This window comes from Dicentrarchus labrax, unplaced genomic scaffold, assembly GCF_905237075.1.
Source record: "Dicentrarchus labrax unplaced genomic scaffold, dlabrax2021, whole genome shotgun sequence".
Lineage (NCBI taxonomy): Eukaryota > Metazoa > Chordata > Actinopteri > Moronidae > Dicentrarchus > Dicentrarchus labrax.
This window is the reverse complement of record NW_026136723.1, coordinates 3837111-3853591: the sequence shown is the minus strand read 5'-3', so window position 1 is coordinate 3853591 and position 16481 is coordinate 3837111. Positions and strand designations below refer to the sequence as shown.

General features: G+C 40.2%; 2 protein-coding genes across 2 annotated transcripts in view; both read right to left on the bottom strand.

Annotated features, from left to right (window-relative positions):
* Positions 1 to 16481, bottom strand: part of LOC127357971 (zinc finger protein 665-like) — a 145085-nt gene that overhangs the window by 12108 nt on the left and 116496 nt on the right.
* Positions 1 to 16481, bottom strand: part of LOC127357692 (gastrula zinc finger protein XlCGF8.2DB-like) — a 61998-nt gene that overhangs the window by 40081 nt on the left and 5436 nt on the right. The window lies entirely within an intron of this gene.

Below are 16481 nucleotides of genomic sequence, written 5' to 3'. Positions count from 1 at the left end.
CTTCACTTCTTCCCCGGAGTTCTTGTGCTTTCTCGTCTCGCAGGTTCTTATCGATCCTGGTGGAGCCTCCTGCCATGGTCCTGCTAGATTGCCATTGCCAATACTGTTGTGGCTGTGCACCTGTCTGTCTGTCTGTCTGTCTGTCTCTCTCTCTCTCTCTCTCTCTCTCTCTCTCTCACCCCAACTGGTCGAGACAGACGACCACCCACCTAGAGCCGGAGGATCTGTCCTAGGTTTCTGCCTTTTAACAGGCAGTTTTTCCTTGCCCTTGTCGCCAAGTGCTTGCTCATGGTGGTACTGTTGGGTCTCTGTAATTAATGTTAAAGAGTTCGGTCTAGACCTGCTCTATTTGAAAAGTGTCCTGAGATAACTTCTGTTATGAATTGGCGCTATACAAATAAAATTGAATTGAATTGAATTGAATCCCGTCAAGACACGGAGCCCTCGGTCCCTGGTGAGATACCAAGACCCGGTCCTTCGGCGACAGCATCAGACTCGGAACCAGAGGAGGAGAGAACCGAGTCTGGGATAGAGCCCGGCTCCAAGACCCAAATTAAAAAGGCCAAAATGTATTCCTTCAGACAGGACTGGCTGAAACAATTTCCCTGGCTGAGGTTCAACAAAGGACGTAACGCAATGCACTGCATGAACTGTCAGGAGTGCGGTCAGAATATGGCCGGCATTCTTGAGCGGGTCAACAACGTTTCGCAACGAAACTTTAAAAAAACACAACATGTCTAAAAAACACACGATATGCCGTGACAAGCGTGTAGAGAAAGTGGCCCCTCTCCCAGCTGCATTTCAGCGGCAGGTAGTAGTAAGCTCTTTAAAAAGTTGCACTTTTTATTTTGAAATGTTTTATTTTACTTGAAATGTTTGAGTTTGAAATGTTCAATTTCAGCTCAGTGAAGCACTTTAAACACTTTATTTTTCTTTTATATATAATTGTGCTTCAAATAAAGAGAAGCATTTATTTACACCTTATTCTTGTTTAAAAATCATTCACATTACATGAAAGTTATGGAGGGCGATAAAAAGGTGACCGTATGGCGCGAACCAATGAAGAATCTTTGGGTGATGTTTCCATTTATTTCTCTGGGATGGACTCTCAGTAGTGGGGATGGATGGGATTATAGTAGTAGGGCTGGTTGTAGGCTCTTCATTTTCCCTCGTTTTGTTGCGTTTATTTTATTTTTCCGTTTCAGTTAGTCAGCTATTCTGGCGCTCAGGTCGCGCGCAACTTTTAAACGCGCACAACTTAGCATGGTGAACAGGACCACAGCCAATCAGAGGCAAAGACCCGCCCGAGCTCTGTCTCTTATTGGTTTAGAACACGATATGATCCTACCATGAGTGTGTGAGTTCGGTCACAGGACAACACAGAGAGATGATGCACTTGCGAAATAAATTTATGTTTTCACCCGGGCAGCGTCAGGTGCACCAGTGCGACCTAGAAAAATTTTGGTCGCACTCTGGAGCCCTGTCCAACATATTTAAATATCTCTGGTTGAACAGTACATGTGATATGATCTGCAGGGAACAGGAGCAGTGAATGTGGTACAGTATTTTTCAATTTCTATTACTACTTTAACCTCCCCTCAGGGTAAATTTTATTTTTAGTGACATTGAAACAAGAATATTCTAAAGGTCTAGGCTACTGTATTGGACTGTACTGACTGAATAAATAAATATTGAACAATTAAATAGGCTAGAGACTGAAGCTTTGTGCACGCAGGTTCCAGATTATTATTTTGTTTCAAGTGAATCAAAAGATAAAATAGCTATTATTAATAATAACTATTATTAATAATAGCACACAGCTTGGAGCGTGAATGTGCATTATCGTTTCATGCTATGAAGATATTTTAAAAGACATGTTAAAGTTAAAATAACCCTACCTATAAGACATTACGTCTCTCATACTGACTTGCCTTATCTGGACATAATGCACATTATTATATAACGTCCATATGTGCAATAGATAGTCGAATAGATCAATTGTATGTGGGTTTATTGGAAAGCATAATCAATCACTTTTGTCCAACTCTGACAGCCGTACTGCCTCCACACTCACACAGTGACGCACAGCATCAGGAGCAGTTCACACTTCATCTATGTGAAGAATGATAATATGAAATTTGATTGTAGCTTACAGTCAAATGCTCAGTTTGATGATGAAATGTATTTGTTGTTTATTTCTGACTTTTAGAGCTCGGTGGTTCTCACAGGACAAACATATGATGATCTTATAGAATCTGACACGTTGCTGTAGATTAAATAAAGTAGTTCAACATCTACATCCACATGAATGCAGCAGTAATATTGATCCATCAGATATAATAGTCCAACCTGTTCCTGCACTATCACTACTTTTCCTTTGAGTCCATTGTGCTGATCATCCTGTTACTGCAGTAAAGGCTGTGAATACTACTTCCAGCTCAGAGTGTGAACAGTGAGAGAAGAAGCAGTACAGTGAACCAACCTGCTCTGTGTAACCGAAGTTGAGGGTTGAAAACAGCGTCCAGTAGTTTCCGTTGTCGCTCGTTCTCCTCTTTTGAACGACAAAGTTCCTCCTCGTACTCTGCTATCGTTCTTTCAAACAGCCCAAATATCTCTTCAGCAGCCGCAGTTAGTCGCTGCTTCACCAACGCTCTCAGCATTTGGACTTTACACATTTTCACACAATCACACAAACTCCGTCAAAAACACTGTTTGCTCTCCATCAAACAGTCACTCTGACTAGCGCTGTGTTGCTAAGCTCCGCTCTGTTTACAGCTAGCATGCTAAGCTAACTTCTGTAGCTTTGTAGGCTACCGGGAGATGAGTCAGCGGGAAAACATTCCGAAAAACGGTGAACAGCACAAAGTCCATTCAGACAGCTTTATCCGGACATACGGAGGCTCGGATGGCTCATTACTGTGGATGTCACACACACTTTCTCAGCACGACAACGGGACACGTTGTTACTGGACGCCATCTTGTTCCACTCTGAACCAGGACAATCATTTCCGGTGCTTCTTCTTCGTGGTGTTTAATGGCGGCTGGCAAACAACGTTATGGAGCATTAGCGCCACCAACTGTTATGGAGTGTGTATCGGGAATCTGACTATACATTCACTAACACTACTAATAAATAACAGAAGATGAGGACAAATAAAGTTATATTATTTCTATTAAGTTGAGATATTGAAGCGAATAGAGATAAAACACTTCTCCCCAGAACTTCTTTGTAAAAGATCTCATAAGTCAAAGCTCAGCTTTATTTCTTTCAGCTTCAGTATCAGTTCCCTTCCCTCAGCAACACATTTTGGACAGTAAACCAGAACATGTTGTAAAGTTTCTTCTTGATCACAAATTCACTCCTTCCTGTATTGTGTTTTCCTATTTTAAATAATGTTTAATCCTGTATGACCTAATAGTAACCTTGATATTATTATTGTGATAAATGTATATTTGTGCCTAAGCCGCCCAATAGGCTACCAGAAACCGTGTGGGGAAATTGTAACAAAATTGGAAAACAATCTTCATTTCATTATTGTGATCAGGGTTTCTGGAGTCCAACTGGACAGGAGAGCACAATACGATACACAAAAAATACACTGTACATACAATTAAAATGTATATTAAACCTACCCAGGGTCGAGGCAGGAAACGCCAACAGCAGCGTGCTGGAGGTGGCAGCCAAACTGGAAAGCGGTGGCAGTTTGCTCTCCTATAGCACCAGCAGTGGCTAAATGCAGGAGGCAGCAGACTCTTTGAAATGTAGTTAAAACAACTCTGAGACTTTTATTATTCGTCCTAATACATATTTTGGTAAATGCTGTAGATACAGGGAAGAGATCAATGCTGTACATACATAGCAGAGGTCAGTGCTTCAGATACAGGGCATAGGTGTGTGCTGTAGATGCAGCTCTACACCACCATGTGGTTGTTATTAATTTTTTACATTTTGGCTTATAACCTGTGAATTGTTAGGAGTAGAAGAAACATTTTTATACAGTGGGTTCCTTGGTTGATGCTAATTTTACTGATATAGGCCACGCCCATTCACACCTTTTTTGGCACATATTTCATCCAATCTTCACCAGACTTGAAGCTTTGTGTTTTACTTATTGCATGTTGTACATAAACTCACATTGCATGTGTGTGTAACATTCATAAAATTCTACCTACAATAGCTCCACCTCTTGGCCATTAATAAAACCTCACCATATCTCTTGAACACAGTATTCAATTACCACCAGTTTTGGGTTTTATCTTTAGACGTGAATCACAAACACTTTGTGCTGGGACTCTTTCATAAACTGGGCCGTTGAACAGCTGTAACAGTGGCAACAGCACATGTAGCAATAGCAAACATTTTCTTCAGGAAATGCAAATACTGTGTGTTGATGTTGATGTTCTGCCCTCTAGTGTCAGAAACCAGCAACTACAGTCTGTGTTGACTTACTGTGAGGAAAGATCAGATTAACATTTACAGACTGTAACAGTTTCAGTTTCTTATATAACTCTCAGTGTTATAAACGTATATGTGGTACAATAAATCATATGTGGGTTATTAAACAGCATAATTCCTTGGATGTAATGTAGGTTGAGAGAGTTTTCTATATGTTCCCTATGTGTTTATATGTGTTTATGGGAAGAAAGTGTTCATTATAGTGTGAAATTTAGGCTACAATGTTATTCATTGTCAGTGTCAGTGTTAGGCAGTAGCCCCAGTAAATCCAATAGGTGTCAGTGTCACTACGTGAGCAGTGTATTGCCCAGGGAGAGTCACAAGGAAGTCTCACGTGACAAAGTGAGATAATGACAATCTCTGTGTACACGATGGAAGCAGAAAAACGCTGTGTAGCGATTGTCAAACTAAAGTTAGATTTTGTACTTTGGTAGCACTGTTAGGTTCTATAATTGTTTATTAGCGACTGTATAAACTGTATGTGTCAGTTAGCCAGTTAGCAGCTAATGTGAGGCTTTGTAGAAATAGGCAGAGGTGTATAAAGTACTTGAAATAACTGAAAATGACTTTGGTAAAAGTTAAAGTCACCCATAAGAAAATCACTTGAGTAAAAGTCTTAAAGTAGCTCAGATTAAATGTACTCAAGTATCAAAAGTACAAGTACAAGTAAAGTACAAAGTATTTTATAGTACGCATAAAAAGAAGCAAAACAACCAAAAATGGTTCTCCCCTTGTTCTCTTTATTTCACTTTCAGGTGAATGAAATAGATGTGGTATGATAAAACAAAAAAAAAACAAAACACCTGAGCAAACATGTCGAGTGAGCGAATCAAGTGTCTCATGTCTGCCTGAGAACATAAAAAAGTGCCTCCTATCTGCCTCAGAGAACACAACTAAACATATAACAGGTATGACCACGGTTGGTGACTGTTGTCTTCTACCGAAGGAGATGCTGTCAGTGTGGTAACGTCTTCCGTGTCTTCCTCATCAACATTAACTGCAGAGGTAGCCATGTGGATCTCCGCCGCCCCGCGCATTCCGCCCTTACCTCTAATCTTCGCGAGAGTAACGTACATTGTTCTTCTCGTCCTCTCGGACACGCCCATTCCAGATAATCCTTTGATGATTAATTATATTTCTATTTTAATTTGCTTCGAGTAACGAGGTGGCAAACGTCAAAGTAACGGAGTAAAAGTATATTTTTTAACTTTTAAATGTAGTAGAGTAAAAGTAAAAGTCTTGATTAAAAAAAACTCAAGTAAAGTACAGATCCTCAAAAAAACTACTTAAGTAGTGTAACGAAGTACATCTACTTCGTTACTATACACCTCTGGAAGTAGGAGCGTGAGGCGGTAGCCTTGACAATGAGCCCTCGTGTGAGGGAGCCCCTGTTGCTCATATCAGTATTTTGTAAGATTGTTTATTAAGAAATATGGTGTTATACTGAGCGAATATCATGTGTAGAGAAATGAATGAGACATATTACCCACAAAAGAGTTTGAGAGGTGGTGTAATCTTTTATTTTTGTGCATTTGTAGTATTTTGTTATTGTTATTTTGAGCAAGGGATAATGACGATCTCTGTGTTCAAGATGGAAGCAGAAAAACGCTGTGTAGCGATTGTCAACCAAAAGTTATATTTTTGCATGTTGCAGAAAGTCCTTCATTAAATGTGTAGCACCAGATTGAGCCTGTGTGACATCATTCTGTGCACCGCTACATATACAAACATCTATGATGGATCAGATTTTATGTAGAAACGCAGAATGTTTAATGCCGTTTGAAGCAACAATAAAGAAGCAAAACAAAGGTCCTTTTATGAAAATAAAGTTTACTGATTGCAACCTGGAACTTTAGGATACATGGACCCATAAACTGACATTAATGATTATGTTTTATAATTTTTCCTGTTAGTTACAATGTGGATGCAACACATTCAAACACCACACAGGGTGATCGATAAAACAAAGACAAAATAAAGTACAGAAAATACAACCATCATCATTCTACTGATTAAACAGGCAAAGAATAAAAAATATTCACTGAATACAAGAAAAGAAGTTCTGCACATTGTGGGAATTAAAATGATTTAAAGGGTCATCAAACTTTGTAGGAGAAATCAATTAATTCCGGCTATCAAAATGATCAAAGAAAATAAATAATAAACAGTAATCAATATTCTTATACAGTATTATATTAGAAGTTCCTCAGAACATCACCCTTAAAGGACAACTATTAACTGAATGATACTCAGTCTCATAGAATATACAAGACAATAATAATAATAATAATAATAATAATAATAATTAATCTGAAACACTAATTTATTTATTCAATAACTATAACTAAGTTCATCATGTTCACATTCAATTCAATTCAATTTTATTTGTATAGCGCCAATTCATAACAGAAGTTATCTCAGGACACTTTTCAAATAGAGCAGTTCTAGACCGAACTCTTTCTAACATTATTTACAGAGACCCAACAGTACCACCATGAGCAAGACCTTGGAGACAAGGGCAAGGAAAAACTGCCTGTTAAGAGGCAGAAACCTCGGACAGACCCATCGGCTCTAGGTGGGTGGTCGTCTGTCTTGACCAGTTGGGGTGAGGGAGAGAGAGACAGAGAGAGAGAGAGAGAGAGAGAGAGACAGACAGACGCACAGCAACAACAGTAGCAACAACTACACTAATAGTAGTGACTGATGATGATGAACATGAAGATGACAACGATGACAAAAATGATGGGGGACAACGAGCAGCGACCACAGCAATAATAATAATAATAAAAAAAGCTGCAAGCAGCGATGAACGAGCCCTCGACCCTCCATGCAACTCGGGGTGTGCTGCGGCCACGTCACGTGCTGTCGTAACACGTGCGGACCACAACATGAACATATCTTGGAAATCAGATCATAATCGCAGCGCTTACTTCTAGTTGACACTAGGTGGCGCTCTCACTATATCTGAATATTGTCATGTAGACGTGTTCAAGGCGGGACTCTTATCAAACGTGTGAAGTTTCATTGAGATTCGACCACGTACACTGAAGTTGTGAGGAGGTGTTACAGAATATGTGAAGTTTAGTGGACATGAGTTTATCATGTTAGTTATGAGTACTATCTGTTTCAAGGCCAATCGTCAGAATTCGAAACGTCGTCACAGACACAAGGTTCGATATACAGTCACAAATAGCACAGCTTATGATCAGCAATATTTTTTAACTGTACTGACCAATTTTGAAGTTGATCCGATAAATTCTCAAAGCAAAGAAAACGCTGAAAGTCTGCGAAGTGCCAGAAACCTGGCCAACTTTGACGGCTCGCCACGGACACGCCCTTCAACGTACGTGTACAAATACCACAACTTTTAATCAGCAACATACTCTGACTGAACTGACCAATTTTGAAGCAGATCCGATGAATTCCCTAGGAGGAATGGCACCACAGTTAATTAATTCAGAACGCTGCAGCACGAGTACTGACAGGACCTAGAAAAAGAGATCACATCTCTCCTGTACTAGCTTCTCTGCATTGGCTCCCTGTAAAATGTAGAATAGAATTTAAAATCCTCCTCCTCACCTATAAAGCTCTTCATGGTCAGGCCCCTTCATATCTTAAAGAGCTCATAGTACCCTATTACCCCACTAGAACACTACGTTCTCTGAATGCTGGGCTACTTGTGGTTCCTATAGTCTCTAAAAGTAGAACAGGAGCCAGAGCCGTCAGTTACCAAGCTCCTCTCCTGTGGAACCAGCTTCCAGTTGTGGTTCGGGAGGCAGACACCCTCACCACATTCAAGAGTAGGCTTAAAGGAGTCATATTATGCCCCTTTTTCAGGTTCATAATTGTATTTTATATATATATATTAGTTATATGTATGTATATGTAGGTAATATAGCAGTATTTACCTGAGGAAAACTTCACAGAAAGCTGTAATCCTGATTGTTGATGTTGTTCATTTCTCCGTGATTTCAGGTCAGACTCCCGCTCTAACATGTCCGGTAGTGAAGTTTTTGGTTTAGAAGCAGTTATTGAATTAATATTGACGGTAGAAATGCAGCTAAACTCAGTAGCACTGAGGAGCTACCTGCCAGCAACAAAGGGGAGGGGCCGGAGCGTCATCCGCGTGAGAGACTAGGCTTTTCGGGAGGGGGGCCTTAAAGAGACGGGAGCTAAAACCGAGCAATTCAGACAGAGGCTGAAAAGAGGTGCTCAGCTATAGGCAGTATGAGAAAAATAATGTGTTTTTTGAACATTAAAACACCTAAACCTATTGTAGGAGAGCCACAAAATACAATTATGAACCTGAAAAGGGGCATAATATGACTCCTTTAAGATTATCTTGTCAAATTGAGCAATATTCTAATACTTTTATAGAGCGCCATTTCCTTTCAGATTTACGCTCTTATTGCTTCAATTGACAGGTTTGGTGATTGTACCACGGTGCTAGGCTCCTATGTTTTAATATTTTCCTCTTTATAGGGGTGATAGAATCTAATGTTGTTCGTAGTGAGCCTGCAGCACTATTAACAAGATGATCAATTTGGGAGGGACTAAAGTTATTATAGGATTCTATTATATTGAGACATTGAATTAAACGTTGATGGAATCTCCTCCGTAAATTTCGCTACAGCACTGTCGGATAGACATTTACTTTAGGAAGTTTTGCCTAATGGCTTATAATCTAGTAATATGAATTCAAAAGTTATTAAATAATGGTCAGATAGAAAAGGATTTTGTGGGAAGACTATTAAAAGTTCAACGTCAAGACCTTAAGACAGCTGAAGGATTTATAGCTCAACATAGAGGTTAGTATAATTCACGTTTGTGGAATATTAAATAAACCAGAATGTATAGTTGAAAGTATTTATTAAAAAGATAAAGTATAAATACACAATATGATCAAACTACAATGCACTAAACTAAATAACAAAAACAGAGTGTGTGTGTTGCACTGTATGTTGAGCTTGTTCAGCAGAGACAAAGCAGAGTTTTAAAGGTCCTCTCTGCTTTGTGTGGATGTGTTAAAGGCCGAGGTGATCTTATATGAACAGTGGCAAGTTAAACAGAGTTAGTTGTACAAAGACTGTTTCTGTGTGGAACATAACATTTAACTAAGATCACCATAGCAGTGCAGAACATGAGTAACACAGTAACCTAACATAAACCATAACAAAATCACAACAATAAAACCAGATCAATACATTACATTTACATGAACACAGTTAAACTGTGCACAGCTATTTATGCCCACTATGTCCAGTGGTGTAGTGGTTCCTGGAGAAATGGGTAAACTCTTGCTGAGTTGTGAGCCAGTGATCCCGTAAGCCAGACAGGGGGAAGTTGTTTTCGGTTGTCACATTGTCATCACTCACTCTGATTCAGAATAGTTACAGACCAAGCCGCCACACACTGTTGTTCTGATGTCATAGTGCATCTCTGATGTCTAGTTTCTAGTCTGTAACAGCTGAACAGGATTCTTAATTTCGTACTGCTCTCTTGTGAGTTCTCATGTGTCTCTGCATAGTACTTTTAATACAGAAGCTTTAACTGCAGACTGAGCTGAATGTGTGAGTTGTCATGTGGTCCTCTAGAGTACTCTTTTTAATGAAGTTTTGTTGGCATACTGAGCAGCTGAAAGGTTTCTCTCCTGTGTGGGTTCTCATGTGATCCTTCAGAGTACTCTTTTGTCCAAAGCTTTTATCACACACTGAGCAACTAAATGGTTTCTCACCAGTGTGACTTCTCATGTGTAACTGCAGATTAGTCTTTTGACTGAAGCTTTTACTACACACTGAGCAGCTGAATGGTTTCTCACCAGTATGACTTCTCATGTGATCTTGCAGATTACTCTTATACCCAAAGCTTTTATCACACACTGAGCAGCTGAATGGTTTCTCACCAGTGTGAGTTCTCATGTGTAACTGCAGATGACTCTTATATCCAAAGCTTTTATCGCACACTGAGCAGCTGAATGGTTTCTCACCTGTGTGAGTTCTCATATGTTTTTTCAGATTACTCTTTTGACTGAAGCTTTTATCACACACTGAGCAGCTGAATGGTTTCTCACCTGTGTGAGTTTTCATGTGCTTCTGCAAATACGTACCTTGACTGAATATTTTGCCGCACACTGTACAGCTGAAATGTTTCTCTCCTGTGTGAATTTTCATGTGTCTACGTAAACCTCGTCTCCATGAAAAACATTTGTTACAAACTGAACAGCTCAAAGGCTTTATATTGGTAACATCACCTGACTGAGGTTCCCTGGTCTCTTTAAAATCATTGTCTTCAGTCTTACCATCCGCATCAGGATGTGAATGTTCATCTGGATCTAAGTTTCTGGCCGGTTCTGGTCCTCCACAGTCCTCTCCATCATCTGTTTCCATCTGTTCAGTTAGTCTTTGATGAAGCTTTGAGGACTGAGGTTTCTCTTCATCATCATCATCATCTTCACTCTTCACAAGGACAGGAGTGAATGTGAACCCTTGAAGCTGCTCTCCCTCCTGACTGGTCCTGACTTCCTCCTGTTCCTCTTTAATGTATGGGGAATCTGGGTCCTCCTGGTCCAGACTGGGTCTCCACTCCTGCTGTTGCTCAGGGGGAACCTCTTCTTTAATCACCGACAGCTGCTGGACGTCTGCAGGACACAGTCAACACAAAGATAGACATTATGGAAAACCACCACTTTCTGTTAAATCCAGACTGGATAACTGTGGGATCATCATCAGGCTGAAGATGTCACTCAGTGGATACACATTGGAACCAAGTTGAAATCTGTTGACAAGGTCTCACGAGGATTATCAGCAGAAGACTTCCTGGAAAGTAAGCAATGATTAAAAGGATCAGAGTTTCTTCTGAAGAAGGCAACTTTTAACGGTGCGGTCTGCTGCCACAGCAAGGGAAAGTTGGAGAACAGCAAAGGGTCAACATGCCAGTCAAAAGGATTCTGCCACATTTGTTCCCGTTTACCGATGTAGGAATCGACTACTTTGGACAAATAAATGGGAACATCACCCAAAGATTCTTCATTGGTTCACTACACATCAAGAACAATATTTTTCAATTGAATGGGTCAATACAGTCAATGGAATTTTCGAGTTATTAATTTACGCAGTTATAGATTTCATTTTCACAGTGGACTGTTGTAGTTTCATTCAGGAGCTGATGCAACTTTACAGTTGTAACATTGCCCTTTTTGTTACCAGTGGGTTAAATCATACTAGTTTCAAAAACCTTACAGTTGTAAGTATATTAGTATCATCTAAATTTACGTTACAGTAAGAGATTGCACTTTGTGCATTGGAAGCACTTATTTTAACAGAAGATGTCTGTTTTGTATAGCTACCTCTGTAAAACAGGAAGCACACATTTTATTTTTTTATATTTGATTTATTCATTTTTACAGAAGTTGAAGCATATTCCTTTTGTAAAGCTACAGAACTTGTTTGACTCATCAATGTTTTGTTAAGGCCAGGACACACCAACCCGACGGCCGACCGTTGGCAGAAAAGCAGTCAGACTGATCAGTCGGCTCCCATCTCCCCGAGTCGATCAAAAAAGTGCCTTCGAACACACCAAACCGACGCCGACTGGAGCGTACGTTCTGCGTGTGCGCGAGGCGTAATACGTCCCCATAACAGGAGGACGGCGCTAATGTCGCCCAAAAAAAATGAAAACCGGAAATGACGGATCACTCTAGACCTAGTAAACACAGAGCACGCTGTCGTCAGTCATAATTTTTAATCAGAGAGTGTTGATAGTAGTCAAGAAGGATCGTTATTGTCATTACTTGCTGAACGGAAAACACAATGGCTAATAATAACAAGATACTGGCGTTTACCATCGTCACTTCCGGTTTTCTCGTGCACTCACTGATTCGCTAGTCAAGGGCTAGCACTCCACCAATCAGATTGGTCATTGAGGCCGACAGCCACTGGCCGATTCTACACGTCGAATCGGCAAAAATGAACGCCGACTCCGACTGACGATGGCACGGGACACACCGAACCGACTCGAGTCACCAACCTCGCCTGACTGTCCGATGACGTCCGACGGCCGATAATCGGGTTGGTGTGTCCGGGCCATGTTTGAGCCATGTGTTTATTAAGGTCTAAAATAAAACAAGATGAGAACTTAAATATTCCCAGCACTTTCTGTGATGTAGTATGCTTGCTTATCATAGGAAGTAATAAGAAATGACTCTTTACATTAAGGTAGTAGCCTAGTGAGAACAGGGTGTTGGGGAATCACTTTTTTTTCTCTTTTTCATCAAACTGCAGTTTTTGCAAGTTCCTGCAATTTTTGCAAGTTCCTGCAATTTTTGCAAGTTCCCGCAATTTCATAGCATAAAATTGCATAAATATTCCATCGCATTTTTTAAGAAAATGTGCCACATAATCAAGGATTTTTGCCCGCAACAATCACAAAAAAACTCCGCATTTTTCTGGAAGGACTGGAGTACTTACCAAAAGGGATAGTCTGGAGTATGTGGTCTAGGTCATGTGAGACCAGCCAGTATTAGTGCTCTCGTTTCCAGATTATGGAGTCATGGCAACTTTAGATCAAATTAAAGCTGCAAGCAGCGTTGAGCGGCACCTCGCACTCCACGCAACTTGGGGCGTGCTGTGGCCGCGTTGCGTGCCGTCGTAACACGTGCGGACCACGACATGAAAATCACTCGTAAATCAGCTCAAAATTGCCATGCAGCGCTTACTTCCTGTTGCCAGTAGGTGGCCTTATCACTATGTCTTAATGTTGTCATGTAGACAAGTTCAGGGCGGGACTGTGATAACTCAAGTGAAGTTTCATTGAGATTGGACCACATACGCTGAAGTTATGAGGACGTGTTCAGGGCGAGACTGTTACAGAATATATGAAGTTTATTGGAGATTGGACATTGCACACTGAAGTTATGAGTGCTGTTTTATGGCGAATCGGCTGAATTCGACAAGTCGTCACTGGCACAGTCATTTCACGTAACTCAGCTCAAAAATGCCACGCAGCGCTTAGTTCCTGTTGCCAGTAGGTTGCGCTATCACTATGTCTGAATGTTGTCATGTAGACATGTTCAAGGCGAGACTGTTATCAAACACGTGAAGTTTCATTGAGATTGGAGCACGTATGCTGAAGTTATGAGGACGTGTTCAGGGCAAAACTGTTTCAGACTATATGAAGTTTATTGAAGATTGGACATTGCACACTGAAGTTATGAGTACTATTTTATGGCGAATCTGCTGAAATTGACAAGTTGTCACTGGCACGCAGTTTGATGTACAGTCACAAATAGCTCAACTCAGTTTGTATGACCACAGAATTCAAAGTGGCCAACTTTGACGGCACGCCACGGACACGCCCTTCAACGTACAAGCACAAATAGCACAACTTTTAATCAGGACCATTGTTTGACTGGACTGACCAATTTTGAAGCAGATCCGATAAATTCCCTAGGAGGAGTTCATTCACAAATATCTCAACTCAATTTGTATGACCACAGAATTTAAAATGGCTGACTTTGCTGCCACGCCACGGACACGCCCTTTAATGTACATGAACAAATAGCACAACTTTTAGTCAGCAATGTTTTTTGACTCTACTGACCAATTTTGAAGCAGATACGATAAATTCTCTAGGAGGAGTTTGTTCAAATACAACGCAAAAAAAAGCTGGAAGTCTGAGTAATGCCGGAAATGGCATCACAGTTTGACATTCTATTCAACCTGGCCAACTTTGAGGGCACGCCACGGACACGCCCTTCAACGTACATGCAGAAATAGCACAACTTTTAATTAGGACCATTTTTTGACTGGACTGACCAATTTTGAAGGAGATCCGATAAATTCCCTAGGAGGAGTTCGTTCAAATACAACGCGAAAAGTTCGCAGAAAGTTAAACTTTAAATCAAAATGGCCGACTTCCAGTGAGGTTTCGGGTATGGGTCCAAGAGGCTTTTTTGTACTTCCCAGCATGTTACACGTGCCTACCGAGTTTCGTAAAAATCGGTGAAACGTGGCGCCGGGGCTGCTGTTTTTTTTATCCTTTTTTCATATTCATAACTATTACGGTCTCCGCACAGTGATTTATCATGCCACCAGAGCACCACCTAGTGGTGGATTGTTGACACATCTTTTAGCGAGCCTCAGGGAGCCATGGGCAAGCATCGTACCAAGTTTCATTTCAATCACACGTGCCGTTATGGAGATATAAACTTCATTTTAAAGAGCGCCACCTAGTGGCGATGACCTGAAATTGTGCACGATGCCTAAGGAAGACATGTGGAACCATGGACCCAAGTTTAGTGACAATCGGATATAGCAATGTGGAGAAATGGTCCACTTCCTTTTTTGACGAAAAATCCACAGGAAGTGTTAATTTTATAACGTCCTTATTTTTTTTAATATCAAAATTCTTTTAATTACTTTTTTATTAGGACGGTCCCCACATGCTATGTGAAAAATTTTGTGCCAATCGGACAAAGCACATGGGAGGAACACGGAAAAGTAGTTTATGGACATTTCGCACTCTAGAAAAAAACAATTCTAGGCGGAAGTGGGCGGGACTTACATGCGGCGATTCAGCTCTATTCACCGAACGCGTGGATACAAGGATTTTGAATGTGCGACAAACTATGCAGTTATTAGCCTAAACGTATTTTTTATGATAAGAGCGCCACCTAGTGGCCAACCTGAAAGCGACACATAGAATATAAAATTTTTCTCCAGGCCTGACCACTCTGCCAAATAAAATTGAGTTTTCGTATGTGTTCAGGGGGGGCAAAATCGCAGTCAAAGGCACTAAAAATAATAAGAAGAAAAATTGCAAATACAATAGGGACCTCCAGCGGGCTTGGTCCCTAATAAGAGACTTTTCTAATGCAGTTGAAGATCTTGCAAACTCTACTGCAAAAGAAATGTCCATCCTCTTACAAGAAATGATTGCTATAAGAATGATGCCCTTACAAAACCAGGCTGCACTGGATTATTTACTGGTCTCTCAAGGAAAAAATTTCTGTCATTTTAACTGAATGTTGCACATTTATACCTGAACACATTTATACCATACAGGAAAATACCAACCATTTGGAAAATATTGCCAAAAAACTACATAACCCTGTCCCCACCAGTTTGCTAGACTGGGTCAAATAAAATTAGGGACATTAGGTTATTTAGTTTATTTATTTGTTTTGATTGGTTGTATAATCCTGATTGGTATATCTCTCCTGTTCTCCTGTCTCAAATCCATAAACAAATCAGTTAACACTAAAACAGCCACTAAAATCATGTACTGCACAACAGCTTAACCTGTTCCACCAATAGAAGAGAACCACGATTTTATTTGGGATTGATTATGACTGAATACCAGAACTACTGTTATTTATATTAATGTTTAAGATTTAGTTTCAGTTAACTTTCAGAGTACGTTCACTTTAATTTAGTGTTACAGTTGATTCACTATTTTAGTTTAATTCTCAGTTCAATTTACTTCAATTAGTTTATATGTTTTTCCATTCACAAATATAAAAAAAATCCCCCCACCCATACTGTGTGGGTCCCTTGATCTTCACTAAATGTGTAATCTTGTATTCCTTCCCCCTTGACTAAACCCCCATACCTACCTTTGCTGCCCTTTGTCTCCATCACATTTGGTCTGATCACTACTTTGTCTTACTTCCCTCTGACTCCGATGTTAATCATGTAACGTCTGCTGACTGCCTGATCAATAGCTACCATTTACACACTGTCTATTGAATTGGTCCATATATAAAAGTACCTTATTTCATTTGCTCTGGGTCAGCTCACCGGCTCAGACCTGCTCTGTGTATGTAAGTTCACCAGGATGACGGCATGCATTATTAAACTCACACCACCACAGCAAACCTGAACTGGACTTGAATGATTTTTCTTCAACAGTATTATATTAGAAGTTCCTAAGGACACCACCCAAAGGAAAACTATTAACTGAATGATACTCAGTCTCATAGAATATACAAGACAATGAATCTGAAACACTATTTATTCAATAACTATAA